This window comes from Sturnus vulgaris, chromosome 5 (assembly GCF_052056855.1).
Source record: "Sturnus vulgaris isolate bStuVul1 chromosome 5, bStuVul1.hap1, whole genome shotgun sequence".
NCBI classification, from domain to species: Eukaryota; Metazoa; Chordata; class Aves; order Passeriformes; family Sturnidae; genus Sturnus; species Sturnus vulgaris.
The window spans coordinates 35,703,072-35,719,492 of NC_142247.1; the positions used below are offsets into that span (position 1 = coordinate 35,703,072).

The following is a 16,421-nucleotide window of genomic DNA, read 5'->3' on the forward strand; positions in this document are numbered from 1 at the left end:
TGCCTGGGGTGAGCACTGAATTATCTTGCTGCAGTTTTGCATACATCAGAGCACGGAAGAGTATCTTGGAATGATCTCAGACAGTAGCTTAAGGCAAAGCACATCCAGCAAATAAACATTTTTATAACAGCAGCGCTGCTTTGTGGCTGTCATGGCATAACCCCAGCTGGCAACCAAGCCCCATGCAGCCACTTGCTCACTTCCCTACCAGCAGGATCAGGGACAGAATTGGAAGAGTAAAAGTGAGAAAACTTCTGGGTTTAGATAAAGGCAGTTTAATGGGTAAAACAAATGCCATGCATGCAAGCAAAGTAAAACAAGGTATTAATTCACTATTTCTCATGGCCAGGCAGGTGTTCAGTCATCCCAGGACAGCAGGACTCCATCATGGGTAACAGCTACTTGGGAAGACAACCATCACCACTCTAAACATTTCCTCCACTTCCTCCTCCTTCCCACAGCTTTATATGCTGAGCATGATGCCACAAGGTGTGGGATATCCCTTGGGTCAGTTAGGATCAGCTGTCCTGGCTGTGTCCCCTCCTGCTTCTCACACTTCCCATAGGCGGGGAGGCGTGAGAAGCAGAAAAGGCCTTGAGTATGGGCAAGCCCTGCTCAGCAGCAACAAAATCATCTCTGTTACCAACACCTTATTCAGCATAAATCCAAAACACTGCCCCTTACTAACTACTTCCTAGCTAGTGAAGAAAACTACCCCAGCCAAAAGAAGCACAGTGGCATATGTGAATGGAGAAGGTATCTCATAATTTTCAGAGCTAGGGTTTGAAATTCACCTTGGAAATGTGCGTGTGCACGTGGAAAAGCAAACAGATCTATGCTGATGGTGCTGTAAGTCTGGTGCATTTTAATACAAGAAATTTAACTGCTGTGCTTTACTTCTGAAGCCCAAGACAGTTGCCCAAGCAGATGTTCTCATTCACACAGCAGAGAGGAACACAGGTAAGACAGAAGAAAGGGGGATAGAGGAAGATTAGACATGGCTCAAATTGCTAGAAAGGCAAAACAGCTTACTTCCACAAAACAGAAGGGACAGACTGGACACATCTTTCCAAACTCCAAGTTTCTCTGATCTGAGGGATCAAAGTATTAATTTGCTTAATGATGCCAAGGCAGCTCTGCTCTTCACAGAGAAAACTGCCCACCCGTGTCAGCAGCTGCGCCCTTGCCTGGGAAACAAGAGAGTCAAGGAAGTTTGCTTTTGTCTTTAGCTCAGAGCCCAATTAACTTCATGGGTCCCTGAGCATGTGGCAGAGGTGGAGGCTGGGGAGGTGAGCATCGGTAACAGCAGCACCTGGCAGTATTAATGCCTAACTAGGGGAAGAAGCAGAAGAGAGATTATAGAAGCATTAACAGACTGAACAGGGGGACAAGGGGTTCTGGTTTTGTAGAGCAGAGTGCAAAGGGGCAGACAGAGAGCAACAGCTAAGGCAGTATCTCATTTTTACAGGTTTACACTGGGAATTGAATACAGTAAATAGATCACTACTCATGCATTCATACTCAAGATCTCAAACAGATCTCTTCTTATTAATGGCTATTTCTCTTCAGAACAGACAGATTAATTTTTTTTAATAGAACAGGCATACTCTAAGCTCTACATTTCCATCCTCACACCAATATCCTAACAGACTTACCAGATGATGTTTTCTGAATAGAGCAAGTTGAGAGAAAACCTTTCATGGCTGCCACAGCCCTTTGAAGGAAGGTCACTGTCACTGCTGAACCTCAAGATTTTAAGGGACAAGCAGGAGTGTCACCACAGAAGGTGCCTGTAAAAAAGACCAGAATGGGATGTGAACCTTTTTTTCTTGAGAGCTGTGAGGTATAGTCTCAAAATGCAGTGTCAGAAAATATTTCCCTCTTTAAAACCCCCTTAACACAAAATCATCATGTCATTCAGCTTTGAGCACATGTGTTAGGCTGCAGACATGGCCAGAAGAGAACTGGCTATACTTGTAACTAGAATGGTGGCTTTCCTCAAACAGAAAAATAGTTACAGACACCCATTGTAACCACTACAAGTGACTAGTGGCAAATGCTCTCTGCCTGGACCACTTTGATCAGAAGAAATCCCTGCCCTGACAGGCAGCCCCTTCCTCAGGCTCCTTTGTGCCAGACACCATGCAATGCTCACAAGACTGCAGGACATCCACATCCCCTGGGGAATAAATCATTTGGAGTGTCTCACATAACTGAGAGCTGACACTGAAGAACCTTGTATTCATAAGTATTTTAACAATTTAAATTTCCAGTCTATGCTTTTTCTTCTATGTATAGAGGATATTTGTACAGCTTCACTTTCCCCATAATGTTCTTCATAATCAAGTCAATAGTCGTTTAGTCAGGTAGGTTCCTCCTCACATTCAACAGAGCTGTAGGAAAAGCTCTCCCCTCCTTGGCCCCCTCTCTTTGACCTGCTGCCTTGTCTCTGACAAACAGTTTTGGACACACACCACAATTTGTGCTCCTGAAAGTTGAGGTCTGGGAAAGAGTATTCTACAAAGACTCACATAGTTCCAAGGCACAGCCATGCCATGATTAGGACTTCATATCATACAAGTTCGATTGCAAAAATATTTCTTAGAAGGGAAAGGTATTAAGCTAGCTGACATAACTTTGAGTGTTATCAGAAATCCCTCCAGGAGCATGGAAGTGTGCCATGTAAAAATCCCTTGTCTGTCAGCAAAAAAACTTGGTTAAGCTCCTCCATTTCTCTCACCCCAACATTAATGTGAGCTGTCTCTCACCTAGTAACTCTTTGGTTAGTTCAAACCCTTTGCACACCATCAGTTGCCCATGACAATTAGACAGATTTCTTTCAGTCCAGAAAGTTCAGGACTTCAGGGGGAGTAAAAGATTTTAATGGGGCTACAAGTCTCCTGTGGCAGCTGCAGCACAAAGCAAAGAACAAAGTCACAACGCTGCATATTTAACAATTGGCTCTTATTTCCTAGGGATAGCTATCAAAATGTGAGCAAAAGCAAAAGGGACTGTAATGCCGTTTAAAAAGAGAAAAGAAAAAATATCAAAGACGGGATACTGGTCCAAATCTATTTTGGTCACATTATCCATTACTTCTGAAGTTAACCTTTTATATGGTTTAGAAGTCTATGGTATTGCCACATGAATGAAAATTTATCTCTTACCCTAACTAGGCATGATAAGGGAGGAAGAAAGGGAAATGGATGAAAGTGCCAGAAGATTTTTAGTAGCATAGTTTAGCATTGCTATTTTAGCCCCTCAGCTCTGCCACATTCAGACCTCTGACATGCTCTGTGGTGAGAGCTTTTCCCAGAGGTGCCAGGTTTGTCTGCTGTTTGTTGGAAGCAGGATATTGGAACCCACCAGCTTTCCTTACTCTCTTTGAGGAGCGTGCCCAGTTTTCTAACACCCACTGAAGCACCCATGGATTCAATGAAAGCCACACCACAGATGTTTTTCAGATTTTCACAGGGGAGTTACAAAAGCCAGAAGAACTTGGATGCTCACCTGGTGGCATTTGTGTCTCAGAGGGGTATCCCAATGACTGCACGATTCCTTCCCAATCTGGAAGGGTGACATCCATGTCAAGCTCATCTTGGGAATTTTTGGGGCATTGATAGGTTTTGTCCAGGAAAGAATAAGAATGTAGAGCATTAAATTCAGCTTTAAAAGGACTTTCACCAGGTACTAGAACTAGAACAATTTCTATATATGACCCTCACTGAAACACATGGATCACAGCTGAAGACAGTCTAAAGAGCAAAACCTTAAAATACTCATTTTGAAAGTTCATCTGGAAAAAAAAAAGTGTTAAATTAGATGGCAAACCAATTAGGAAGACTACCACATTCATATGTTGCCAGGCCTTGTTCATTATAACCCTATAAAACTCAGACTCACTTCAGCCTTGTTTCAAGCTTCAGCATTTTGCCCTTACTATGTGTCCACTGATAGGTACTTCCCACGTTATGCACACTAAACTGTTTTCTGGTTACTTTCTGATTATTTCAATTTCCCAGCCTCTTTTTCCTCTGTCATAACATCATCCTAAAGTTCTAACTCATCCTGATCCTAAAATCTAATTCTATGTTTTAGCTGCTGGGTAAAAGTAATTTAGTTTAGAGACAGGCACCCACAAACTTCTGTTATTCACCAGCTCTAGAGAAGGAGGTGGGGGGAGAGGAGAAAACAGGCTGTTTCAATATGCTGGCACACAGACATTGGATTCTAGTTTAATATAACCAGTCTTGAAAAACTGCCAGACATAACAAATGCTATTACATAGCAGCGAGTCTGTGTGCTGGAGGATGCTCCAGGGAGCTGTCTGTGAGACTCCTATTCAGGCACAAGTTTGACTGATGGTCTCATTTCTGATAGTATTTTCCTCTATACTGCATGTAAATAGTTATGATAGCTAAACTGCTATTCTCAGCTGTAATAGATATAATTTTAGAAATTTTTGTGTGCTTTTATAAAAAAGCTCTTGGAAGAAGATAGTTGTGGAGTGCTTCAAGAGCTCCCTAGCATCTCCTCTATCTTCCCCCCTCTCCTGTCCTTTCACTCCCAAATTGGAGTTAACTGACATGCTAAACTGTAGATTTGGTGGGTGTTTTCTTGATGAAAATAATATTCCTAGCAGGTTCCATTACCCTAATAGCCTTCAGCAGAAAGCATTACTACTGCATTTGCTAACAAAGGAGTGCTCTTGTTCAAGTGTCAGGGGAAAAAACAGCTTCTTCCCCATATCTGTCAGCTACAATGAACATGCACATAGCCCTCAACCACACCCATTCAGGGCCTCTTCTCTAGAGCAGTGGCCATCACCACTGCTGTGATGTTAACAGGATGAGGGGCTACACAGAATAGTTACTATCCAAAAACTCGCTCCAGAGCCATCACTTAATTTTGAAAATATTTGGAGAAACACGTACACTAAAATTCACCTGCAATCCTCCCAAATGCTGGGGGTGAGTTTCTCCACCACACTTTGTCTACCAGCAAATCAGTGTGAATAACTACAGAGATGAAATTCTTCTGTATAACATCTACAAACGCTATATACTAATCCCACACAGAGGCAGAATAAAGGGAGATGATAAAGGAAGGGAAGGAAAAAACCCACAGTGAAATGGTGTGAGGAGATGCTGGGAGAAGGAACAGCTTCAGCATACCAAATAAAATCTCTGCAAGATCAAGTTCTTTGAGGTTTTTTTTCTCACTCCTTTACTATTACTTCCTTCTTCCCCATTTACCTTACGTGCCAACAAGTTCCAGTTAATTCCTTCAGTTTCCAAGTTGCTGCTTGATACAGCACTTTTTCCCCTTTCTCCTTTTCCCCTACACTGTGTACAGACCCTTTAAAATAGGAAACAAGAAGCATTTCCTCCATGTATTTTAAGAGTGAAATTACCTCGATGTACTCCTGCTCCCTGCCTCACTGCATTTCCAGAGATTTTATTTAACTGCACAGCATCCTGTACACATGCAGATAAAGAGGCCTCCAGAAACTTTAACTTGCTAGTAAACAGCATTAAAGATCTCACATTCTTTTTAATTTAGCTTTCTTTTAATTTGTGAATTGTGTTTATCTAGACTACTGTCTCAGTGATGGGATTGCACCTCAGCAGAGTCAAGGTGAGGAAAATAGAGCCTTCTGCATGGAAGTTAATACACCTTTTGGCATGAAGATTCACACCCAGATCCCTCAGTGCTATCCATTCCACCTCCAAGAGGCAAATGATGTACCATCATTGTCTCAGAGGATATGGAGGATGAAGGCCCACCTTTGAAAATGAAGCTGAGCATACAGGAAGACACAAATCTCTTATATGGACAAGTGTCCCTAAGGGGATGCCCAAACATCACAGCTTCTTTCTCTGTAGTCTCTTTCACTGTTCTCTGAGGCCCTAAGAGGGCTGCACTCCTGCTGGATCAATGCAGCACACTGACACAGGGATTAAGCTCCTCAGCCAAGCTTAGCCTGGGCTCTGCAGCTTAACTTAAGGCTGCCAACACATCAGAGCCGTGCAACTGGGGCTTTCTGAAACCAGCTCGAGTGAAAGTGGGAAATTTCTAGGACTGAATGTCCTCAGCTGGATTGTTTGTTGTTACCCAGAACTTTCCTTCCTTTCTGACTCTCTTCATAAATCCCAAGAAAGTCCTCTTGGCAGTTCAGTGATGATGTTATTGACAGATACTTTACAATAATCTTTGCCGTGCCCTTCAGAGACAGAGTATCCAAGAGCACTCTGTGCTTCCCACATAACGTGATGAGCAAGGAGCAGATATAAATCCCTGGGGCTCTTCTAGCTTCACTTCTGATGCCCATTCTGTGGATAAATGTGTGCTTCAGTGATAAAAGCATTAAGACAAGACAGTAAGAGCTTTCCACAAAACCTGGCAGCCCTGCCCATGATTGAAGAGAGTCTAGCAGGTCAATAAAGTTAGCGAGAAATGGGTTTCAAATATTTAGTTTTCTTTTCTTATTTTTTAAACCTATTCCTCCCCTGCCCCAATATTACTGGATTTGGTGGAAGCCTGAAGATCCTGATATCACTAGCAAGAGTATAGTTATTTACTGGAAAGGCCAAAATGATAAAAAGCTTTACCTATATACGTCTTCTCTCTCTCTCTATAGATATAAAAATATTTAAAAACCCATTCTGATCAGTTGGACTGTTTCTTAGGGTTCAGCATTCAAGCTGGTACAAGCCTGTAAGAGGTCTCAAAGTATACATGATCACACAACAGCCCTGTTATCTTAACCTTGGAGACCCAGACAGAGACACAGGCTAGAAGCACAAAGGGGTGAGCTGCTGGGCCTTAGAGGAAAGCAGATTTGCTTGCAAATACGCTCTGAGCTGTGCTTTAAATCAATGCCTGGAAAAGAGATAAACAGATACCAGGCTGGTCACATACCAGCCTCAAATACTCACTACTGAGGAAGAAATGCAAATTTTTTTAATTGACCTTGTGACCAGCTCTTGAGAAGAGTTGTGAAGTATTATATTTTTGTCTCTGAAGTCCTTGATTCTCCAGAAACACAGGAGAGCAGGGCGAGCCTATAGCCCCATGTACACACAGTGCATTCAGATTCAGCACTTGTTAAATAAGAGACCAAATCAACAGGGAAATATTTGGAAATATCTGGGTGGTTATAACAGAGCAGGAAGAGAGAAAACAAGACCACTAATGAGAACTGTGTGTCCCTTTAGTGCCAAGCATAATAGGGTTGTTTGCCTCCCAAGGCAGCGATTTTTTAAGTCATACCCTCTGCAGAGCAGCTTAAATTCATTCTAAGTGTGCTGCCTCCCACACCAAGGTTTTATGAGCTCAGATGGGATGCTGACACCATGCTGTGTCTCTGTGTACCTGCATGAGACACTGAGAGTGCAGGGAAGGAAGGACTGAGCCCTCCTGCTGAGTAGAAACACTTCCAGTCCAGAAAGGAGGTGAAAAACATTTGCTTCCTGAGGAAGGTGCTGTGGTGTGAAGAGCTCTGCACAGCAGTGTTTGTGAGAGGCAGCACACAGGGCAGTGGTACATGTCAAACCCTCAGTGGAAGAGAGCACAGCCCAGTTACAGGGGAGATGCCCTTTCTCACCCAGAGCTGGCTTCGAAAAAATCCAAAGCTCTTCCACCACAGCCTAGGTTAAAAGCAATGAGCCAACCACAGCTTTACACAAGGGCTCCTTAACACACAGCACTTTTGGAGGATGTGGTCCCTGTGCTGGCATCAGGGGACAGCAGGGAACACCAGTGCAGTGTGAATGCTGCAGGCTGGAAGATAAAGCCCCACAGGCTGAGGCACAAGGGCTCGTCTCTAGGTTCATTTTAATAGTTGCTTTTGCATTCAAGTTACTGAGCTTGTCATGGCTTTGATCTCCTCCAGAGAGGAGCAGCTCAGCTGAGACAAGCCTGCTTCAGGGTGAGCAAGAGCCTTTTGCATGGTTCCAGCCCCTGCTAACCAGCCCCCGAGCTGCTCGTGATGTCCCCACAGTTGTTGGCTGTGCTGCATTTCCCCGTGAAATTGCCCCCACCTCCTGTTGCTTACCAGTTCGGGGGGCCTATTTTTATCTCAGTGGTGTGATGTTGTGGAGCTCCAGCATGGATGCCAGTGGGAAGAGGAGGAAAGCACACTGCTGCTGCCTGCTAACCAGCTGGCTACTGCACAAGGCTGCGAGCAGAGCCGGTAGCACGTCCCTCCTGAGCAGATTGCTTTTTAAATCATGAGCAACTGCAGGCTCCAATTTGTTGCCAAAGCTCGTGTCAGCCAGCAACTCAGGGGTACTTCAGCCTTTTCATCGTCCTTCCTCCTACACAGTATTGGATGTGCAGAAACATTTAGATGCTTAATAGGCAGGAGGAGGCACATTAGTAGGACAGGGCTGTTTGCTGTGTTTTAGAAGCAGCAGCAAGCTGACAGTATCTCATCCAAATCCACAGCTCTATTTAAGCAAAGTATATTTATAAGAGATTCAGTCCAAAACATGGAAGATAAAAAACCAATGCCTTATTTCAGGGATGGTAAGGGAGAGACAGAGAGCAGGTTAAGCAGCATACCCAAGTGCACAGGAAACCCTGCAGCATCAGTGGTAACAGATCCCTGCTCCTCTAATTCCCACAACAGGAAGACAATCATACAAAGATCAGACAAAGGAGCCAACTACCTGTATACTGAAACTTTGAGTCAATATCTCACTCAGAGAACCCTCAGGGCTTTGAACTTTTTGTATGTGAGAGCTGTGTGCGCTGCCACAGCCTCAGCCTTTGAGAAAGATTTACACCACAGAGTTGAGCAAGTGCCTGGCCAGAGAGACATTACTGCCTTCAGAGTCAGAGGTCAGCAGCCAGTTGTGTCAGATCCAAGAGGATGTCCAGCCAGCTCCCAGCTTATCTGTGGAGACAGCCTGGCTACCATACAAATTATTATTTGTTTTGGTGGCTGGTTTTAGCTTAGGAGAACATTCTCCCTTAGCATCTGTACTAACATTTCTGTTAGGTCAGTGTGGGACTAAGGAAGATGTCACAAGGGAGAAGGACGGGCAACTGCAGCACAAAGCAGGAGAGTTCAAGTGCTCATCTGACCTGAGAGTGGATCCACAGCATGCTCTTTTCTTTAATATATACTTTAATTTCCTGCTCCTAACTGCAGCATATTTTATTCAGCATGCAGGGGAAAAAAAGATTAAATGTATTCCTATCAGCTGAAGTCTTCCATTTTCTGCTGGCAGCAATAGATAAACTGTAGGATGGGCAGAAACACGAACACTCTGTCCAGGATTAGGTTTTTCCTCTTAAGAAATGAGAGGGACAATCATACCTATTCATTAACATAGCTGGCTCTATATGTGCACATGCAGGGAAGGCAGAGGGATAAAGCTCTGGAATACAAATGTTTTGCATCAGCAGTTTCTTAGTGCAACTACTCTGAGCCAAAGGGAAACATTTCTCCAGAATGACTAATTAATTTATTTAACATGTAAAAAAAGAGACTTGAAGCTATGTCTAGAACATTTCTGAAATCCCTCAAATCCCATCAGATTACACAAGATGAAGTGGTGGATTTCTCCATTTGCTATGAAACTATAAAGCCAAATTCACCTTGACCTGAGTAGGCTCAGAAGGAAAGAAACTTTTGGGAAGAAGAGAGAGAGAGCTGGTGCAGGGAAGCAGTATGACAATGCTGGGTTCATGTGGAGTACTTAAAACAGGTTTTTTCTCCCCAGTTCAAGAACAGGGGCCTCTTCTTTTTGTAAGATGCCATCACTTTCATGCAATCAGTGCTTATTCACTGGCAAATGCTACTCTTTCTCTGGCAAAATTTATCCTGCAGACTTCTGAATGTGATGCTAATTATATCTAGATACATAAATGCACAAAAGTTCAGTTTAGAACATTTTTGCAAACTCTCCTGCCCATCAAAGCATGAGGCTGGTAGTAATTTTTACAAGTTGCTGCTTTTTTACTGAGAAAATTATCTGTCCAAAGTTTATACTCAGTTTGAGAGTCAGAAGTGTAAAACACAAGTCTTATGCTTCTGAAACTCCTATGCTAAGTTAGGAGGAAAAGGAGGAAGTGGAGACTTGCTGGAGGAAATCACCTGGGTCTTTTTTACTTCATCTTAAATTGACTTTAAAAGCCAAAGACAGCTCACCTTTCCTCAGCAGACCCATCCGTTCCAGGAAAATCCTCACCCTTGAATAGACCCCTGATTTCTTGGGCTGGCCCCACCAACAAACACCCCATCTGACAATGCTGTGAAGTATAAATGGTCCATTTCCCATGCTGCAAACCAAAGAGCCAGCAGAACCATCCTAGGAACCAAGAGAGAGGACTCGGTGATCTCATCTGGCCTCTGCACTGCTGCAGGTAAGAAGAGAACTGTTGGAATCATATTTTCCCAGAAAACCCTCCTACAGGACCTGGGAACACAGCTACAGGTGGGACTCAGCAGCAGCCTGCAACAAAAAGTCCGATTTAAAGGCTTGGTTATCACTGAATGACAACTGAGCACAGGCTGAAACAAAATATTAGTGTTACACAATTTATTAGCCCACCATAAGATTGCAATATTGAGCAGAACTCGCATTTTAGCTTGACAATGCCTCAGTCAGGATTACTTTGCCTTTTATTTACTCAGCTGTTCTTACCAGCTTGCCTTGTGATTTTGGAGAGATTAGTCAGTTCTTCAACAGTGCTACAAGAATTTTATAAAAACTATAGAAGTCATAGTTTACCTTGACAAAAAGAGTGCTGTGAAAAAGAGTTCCAAGGAAGTTTCAATGGCAAGTGTTTCACTGGGATCATAGATGGGTCTTGGGAAGCACAAGTCCTTTCCAGTCCCTTTCCCTAAGTGATCCACAGGTATCCATGTGCAGACACTTTCAAGAGCACTCACCTCTAGTATTTCTTCTCCTGACAGGAGTCCTGGTCTCCCTCAGAAACAAAGCCAGCACAAAGGATCCTGGCAGTGATCCCTCCAGGGTAACTGAAGTAGTAATTTATCTCACAGACTTCATTCTGGAGTAGAGGTGCTCATGTCTGCTGCAACTACCTAGCTTGCCTCCCATCTGGTTGGCAAATAAACTTGAGATTAGGTCTGGGCAGAAGAAGAAAATACTTCAGAGAGAAATGTAATTTCAGCAGCATCAAGGGAAATGTTTAAGTCATAATGCAGCATGCAGAAGTGGGGATGCACCACAGTGCTCTTCACCTGTCTCATCTGCAACTAGGGCAGAGAGGAACAGGCTGCCTTTTAAGTGCAGCCTGAATGGATACATGTAAAGGAAAAGAGGAAAACAATTCCACAAATCATGATCAGCCTCCAAAGAGGTAATGAAAAGAAATTTTAAAGAGGTGCAAGGACTTTGAAAAACAAATTCCCTATCTCTCCACTCAGTTGAGAAGACTACAGGGACAGATTACATGGACCTCCTGAGACTGAAATGAAGGCTTCACCATGCAAACTCAAGCCACTAAGGTTTTGCAGAAGCCTAGTGTGAGTCACTTGATCTTCTTTCCCACATGTATTTCTTTCTCTTCCCCATTAGGAAAAAAAGAGTCAGCAAGGTTTTTATAGACAGAAATATTGCTTGGCACTAAGGGAGTAAGATGTTGAGGATACAGAGTCATCTCTGTTAGATTTTAAGACTTTTTAGTGCCAGTAGTAAGAACCAGGTATAAAATATACTTCCTTACACTGCAAGTTAGCTGAATGAAACCAAAGTTACTGGATTTCATTCCTCATTCTTCAACCTGTGCTACTTATCAGTCATTTTGCCTTGCTGCCAACAGTTTTATCTGTACATATAGACCTGTTTTGAGAAATACTACAGGGTCAAATGCACCAAAGTCAGTACTTTTAATGGTATTGCTTGGGTTTTACCTGTTCTGATGACTCTTTTAGAGCTCTACAATGGTCTCCTGCTGTCACAGTCTAGTGCAAGAGTTTATTGGACCTGTATGATGAAAGCAAACATATTGAAGTTACTTACAGTCAGCCATCGAGCTTCCTAATTCAGCAGTCACACATCCCTTCTGGCTTTTCTCTAATTAGTCACTTATTCCCAGGGCTGCTGAGCAAGAGCTTCTCACTGTGACAACTGTGTTGCATCAGTTCTGGCTCTAATAGCACATAGTCCAATTAACTTTAATGGATCTCCTACAAGGAAGACCAAACTGTTCCCATCTCAAAAAACAGTGTTCATGGAGAAAGGGCAGAAGAAAGGTTTTGCAGAGGACAAAAAGGTGTGAATATAATTTATAGCTGTGCCTCCAGCCTGGAGGAGCAAGGGAGTGCACAGCATGATGAGAGAAGCAGAGGGGGCCTGAGAACATGCTGGTCACACTACAGCCACACACAGTGGGCAGGCTGATGACAGCCCTGTCACACTGGCAATCTCCAAGTAGCTTCAGGGCAGCAGTGAGGACAGCCTCTTCAACCCCACTAAGATGCTTGAACAGTCACTGGAGGAAAAACACAGGTGTCTGCAAGGGGGCCAGAAAACTCTCCAAATTTTCACGGGCAAATTTCTTGCATCCACATCATGGATGCAGCAAGGCCAAAGATGTAGGAGAGAGAAAAATTGTCTGCTGTCTGGAAGTAGTGGGGGTAGGAAAAACCAGTAAATGTCAACTTGACTCCTAAGGAGGAGCTCCTTCAGGGAGCTAGTGAGGCTCAGGTACTCAAAGAGGATCTCTCCCATACTTCATCCTGTCTCCCTGCTCCAGTAGGAAGTGCAGGCAACCAGAATGGAGAGGATGTACCACAAGTATGGATATGAGTGATGGAACACCTATGAATCACTTTTCATCCACACAAGTGCACAAAAGGGGACTTTAGGTCACAAAGCATCTGCCTCAGTGCATAATCCTCTTATAAGTTAGAGGAAAGAGCCTCAGACCAAATCAACTGAGCTGAATTTAATTTCTTTACCTAAGGGGACATCCTGCAAATGCAACATTGGTGCAGTTAATCCTGAACCTTCTCTTCCTGCCTCCTTGGTAAGAGGAAGAAAATAAGAGTTAGCTCTGACTTGGGTCAATATGTTTGGCTTGTCCCCTCAAAAAAAGTCCCCACTCTGGAAGGTAAAAGTTACTCACCTCCTCAAGCAGCAGCTGGCAGACACTCTTGAAAGTAGGAAACAACAATAGCAAACTAGTCCCCAGGATCAAGGCTCTCCTCTGTAGTGAGGTTTTCAAAGGAAATATCAGACTGACAGAATTAACGAGACTACTTGTTTCAGGTAGCAGATGTTAGTTATCTCATTTCTCAGCGAAAATAAGAAAAAAAGCACTTGGTTCACCTGCCTTATTCAGCAAAGGGAGCTCTTCTATAAGTAACTATTCTGTTTTAAAGTTACCTTAACATAATGCAGCAAGATTAGCCAGAAAAATAAGCCCAGGTATCAAAGAATAGCTGCAGATGATGTGGCAATCATCAGACAGAGAAGCATCTCACTACTAACAAATGAACAAAAGTGAGCCAGGCTCTAAACCCTCTGAAGCTGTTCTCCTCACCACTTTGAAAATGTACCAGCATGGTATTCTCTGAATTCAGCACTGGTTTGGAGCTGGGAATCCACAGAGATTACCTGCAGGCATGAACAAGAAACTGCATTTTTAAGATGAGAAATGTCATCCTGTAAACACCTGTGGCTTTAGCTAATTTAGGTTTCTAAAAAAATCCCAAACCAAAGAGACTTGGTGACTTTCTGATGAGAAAGCAGGAGCAGCCAGAATTAATCTAGCATAATTATGCCACATGGACATAAAATCATTCCTAATTTTCTTATAGAGGAAATAAAAGTAATCTAATAAAACACACAGTGTGAATGTCCCTCTTTGCACAAAACAGAACTCCAAACCACACTTGAGAATTTGCCACCATCACAAGCAAAGTCTCTCTAGAATAGTCTACAGGCCCAGGTTAAGGACAGAGAGAGCAGCTGCCAGACTTTTCTTCCTATTGAGAGCATTCAGTTTGCATAACATCTGAAAGTCCTGTAATTGCAGCTGGATAGGAAGATTGCACTTTATTCCACAGGAGCTTTCCTGTAGGAATCTGAATTTCTGATGGCAAATTGTGCTGGGAAGCATCAAGAGAAATGCTCCAGGATGCTGAAAGCTCTCCCACAAAAGATTCCAGATTCAAAATTGTCAGCCTTGTTCCCCCCACTTCAATAGTCCTTTCCAATGGAAACCAGATTTCTTTTTGCAAATGTAGTGCTAATACTCATGCAGCACTTGGTAAACACATGCAACTAAACTACCACCACAAAACAGAGTCACACAGATCAAATGAAAAATAGAAAAAAGGGAAAAAATAGAACCCTTTGCCAAAGATCACTTGTCAATGGCAAACCCAAGACAACTGAAGCTGCTTACCCAGCTTATTTGGAAAAAAGGAAAGAGCACTGGCTCCTGATCACTCTACTCTGGTTTCTGGTTGACAGACAGGTCTGTAAAGAGGGAACCAGAATTCAATTAAAATATTTTGACTTCTGGGCACAAGATTGCTTTTCACTTCAAGAATAAATACCAAGCTCTGTAAAACTGAGTGTGGTACCTGAAAGCTGTTTTTTGAAAAAAAGATAGGCTATTACAACATGCTTTCTTTTCACCTAAGTAGGAAGAACATCTGGAAATAAAGAAATTAAAAATTAAAAAAAAAAAAGGAAAGTGAAGAACATTTCTTTCACTGAAGATTTTTATATTGATAAAACTGAAGCAGATTTAAAGTGAGAAATTAAAAAAAATTTCCTTCTGAAAGTGTGGGAAAGAGATGCCTCAGGTCAGCAATTTTTCATTAATGAATTTCCAACAGAACTAGTTAAATTTATTAAGAATTCATTTCAGTAGGATTAAACACCCACCAACAACCATTCTTTCACTCTGCCTTTCTTGGAACATTTGTCTTTTCCAGTGACACTTAGAGCGAGGTTCTCTCACAGTCTCCTGGGAGAGAGCAAAGCAGAGCCAAAGCCAGATCCAGCAGCACACACTTGTGCTCTCCATTGGCTCTGCAGCAGAACCTGAGCCATGGTCCCATATCCAGCCCTGCAAAGGCAGCAGGCTCTTTATGGGAAAGCAAGACCTTGGATCAAGGATCTCCTGTGCCAATGGCACACCTGGCCATTGTGATGGACAAGACAAAAGGACAAAGCCTCAAGGCTGCTGCAGAAATCCTTCAGGGGAACAGAGTACCATGTTACCAGACAGCACATTTTGGTGATAAAAAACGCCTGTTTCCACAGGATTTCTAATTTAAGTCTGAAACAATTACTGCTCACACAGCTGGTTTTCTTCTTCCTCACAATAAATAGTAACTGCATCATAAATGCAGCCTAGGCTAAGTTCCACAGCAAAGTCTTCAAACTGCAGCTACAAAGTAAACAAGAAAGAGGGGATTCTCAAGACTGAAACACTCAAACTTCTTAACTGTGGGTCGGGGAGAAGCTAGATTTTGGAAGAATTTGGGCAAGACTTCCCTTGGGGAGTGTGTCACATTTTTAATTCATTTTCTGTTGGCAATCTTAGTCTGACTACTCCTTCCTGTGCAGGGCCACAGACAGGTCTGCCGGGGATGATGCTGGCCTAAGCTTTGTCTTAAGGCATTTTAGCTATCATCTTTACTGCAGCCCTCAATGCCTTGCACTTATGAAAGGTCAGTACCCCTTAAGGACTGTCTTTCCAAGAGCTTTTCCTCCAAGCATTTCATTCATTGATTTTGGTTTTAATCCCAACTGCAGGTTCTCACAGCAACAGAGCAGCAGCAAACCAAAGAGAAGTTCTCCATATCCTCAAGCATCCCTAGGTTTAACACTGTGTCATGGTTTAACCAAAGTAGCCAATTAAGCTGCACGCAGCCACTCACACGCCACCACCTCTCCCCACCTCTGTTGGGATGAGAGAGGGAATTGGGGAAAAAGGAAAAATCTGTGGGTCTGGGATAAGAATAGTTAAAATAAAAAATGATGATAACAATGGTAATAAAAGTAGAAACAGCAAGAAGAGAGAGAGCAGAATAAACCCCAAGACAGACAAGTGATGCACAATGCAATTGCTCACCACCACTGACCAATGCTCAATCCGTCCCTCAGCAGTGATCAGCAGCCCCCAGACAGCTCTCCCCAGTTTATATACTGGGCTCGCTATTCCATGGTATGGAATATCCCTTTGGCCACTTCAGGTCAGCTGCCCTGGACACGCTCCCTCCCAGCTTCTGGTGCCCTTCCTCACTGGGAGAGCACAATGCACTGAAAAGTCCTTGACTCAGGGTAAGCACTACTTAGCAACAACTACAGCATCAATGCATTATCAATGCTATTCTCATCCTAAATCCAAAATGCAGAACTGTATTAGCAAGCAAATTAACTCTAGACAAATCCTGGATGAAATCAAGACACACTGTATTC

General features: G+C 43.0%; 1 long non-coding RNA gene across 2 annotated transcripts in view; it reads right to left on the bottom strand.

Annotated features, from left to right (window-relative positions):
* Window positions 1-13,263, bottom strand: part of LOC148223658 (uncharacterized) — a 29,996-nt gene extending 16,733 nt beyond the window's left edge. Inside the window, exons 1-4 of one of the 2 annotated variants that reach the window (XR_015804180.1) lie at window positions 13,108-13,263; window positions 11,891-11,963; window positions 3,511-3,597; window positions 1,656-1,790 (exon numbers count right to left, since the gene is read on the bottom strand). This is a non-coding gene — a long non-coding RNA (uncharacterized LOC148223658). Of the gene's footprint in view, window positions 1-1,655; window positions 1,791-3,510; window positions 3,598-8,056; window positions 8,181-11,890; window positions 11,964-13,107 lie in introns of those variants that run through there. The other variant, XR_015804181.1, reaches the window with a different exon arrangement.
* Window positions 13,264-16,421: the final 3,158 nt, after the last annotated feature.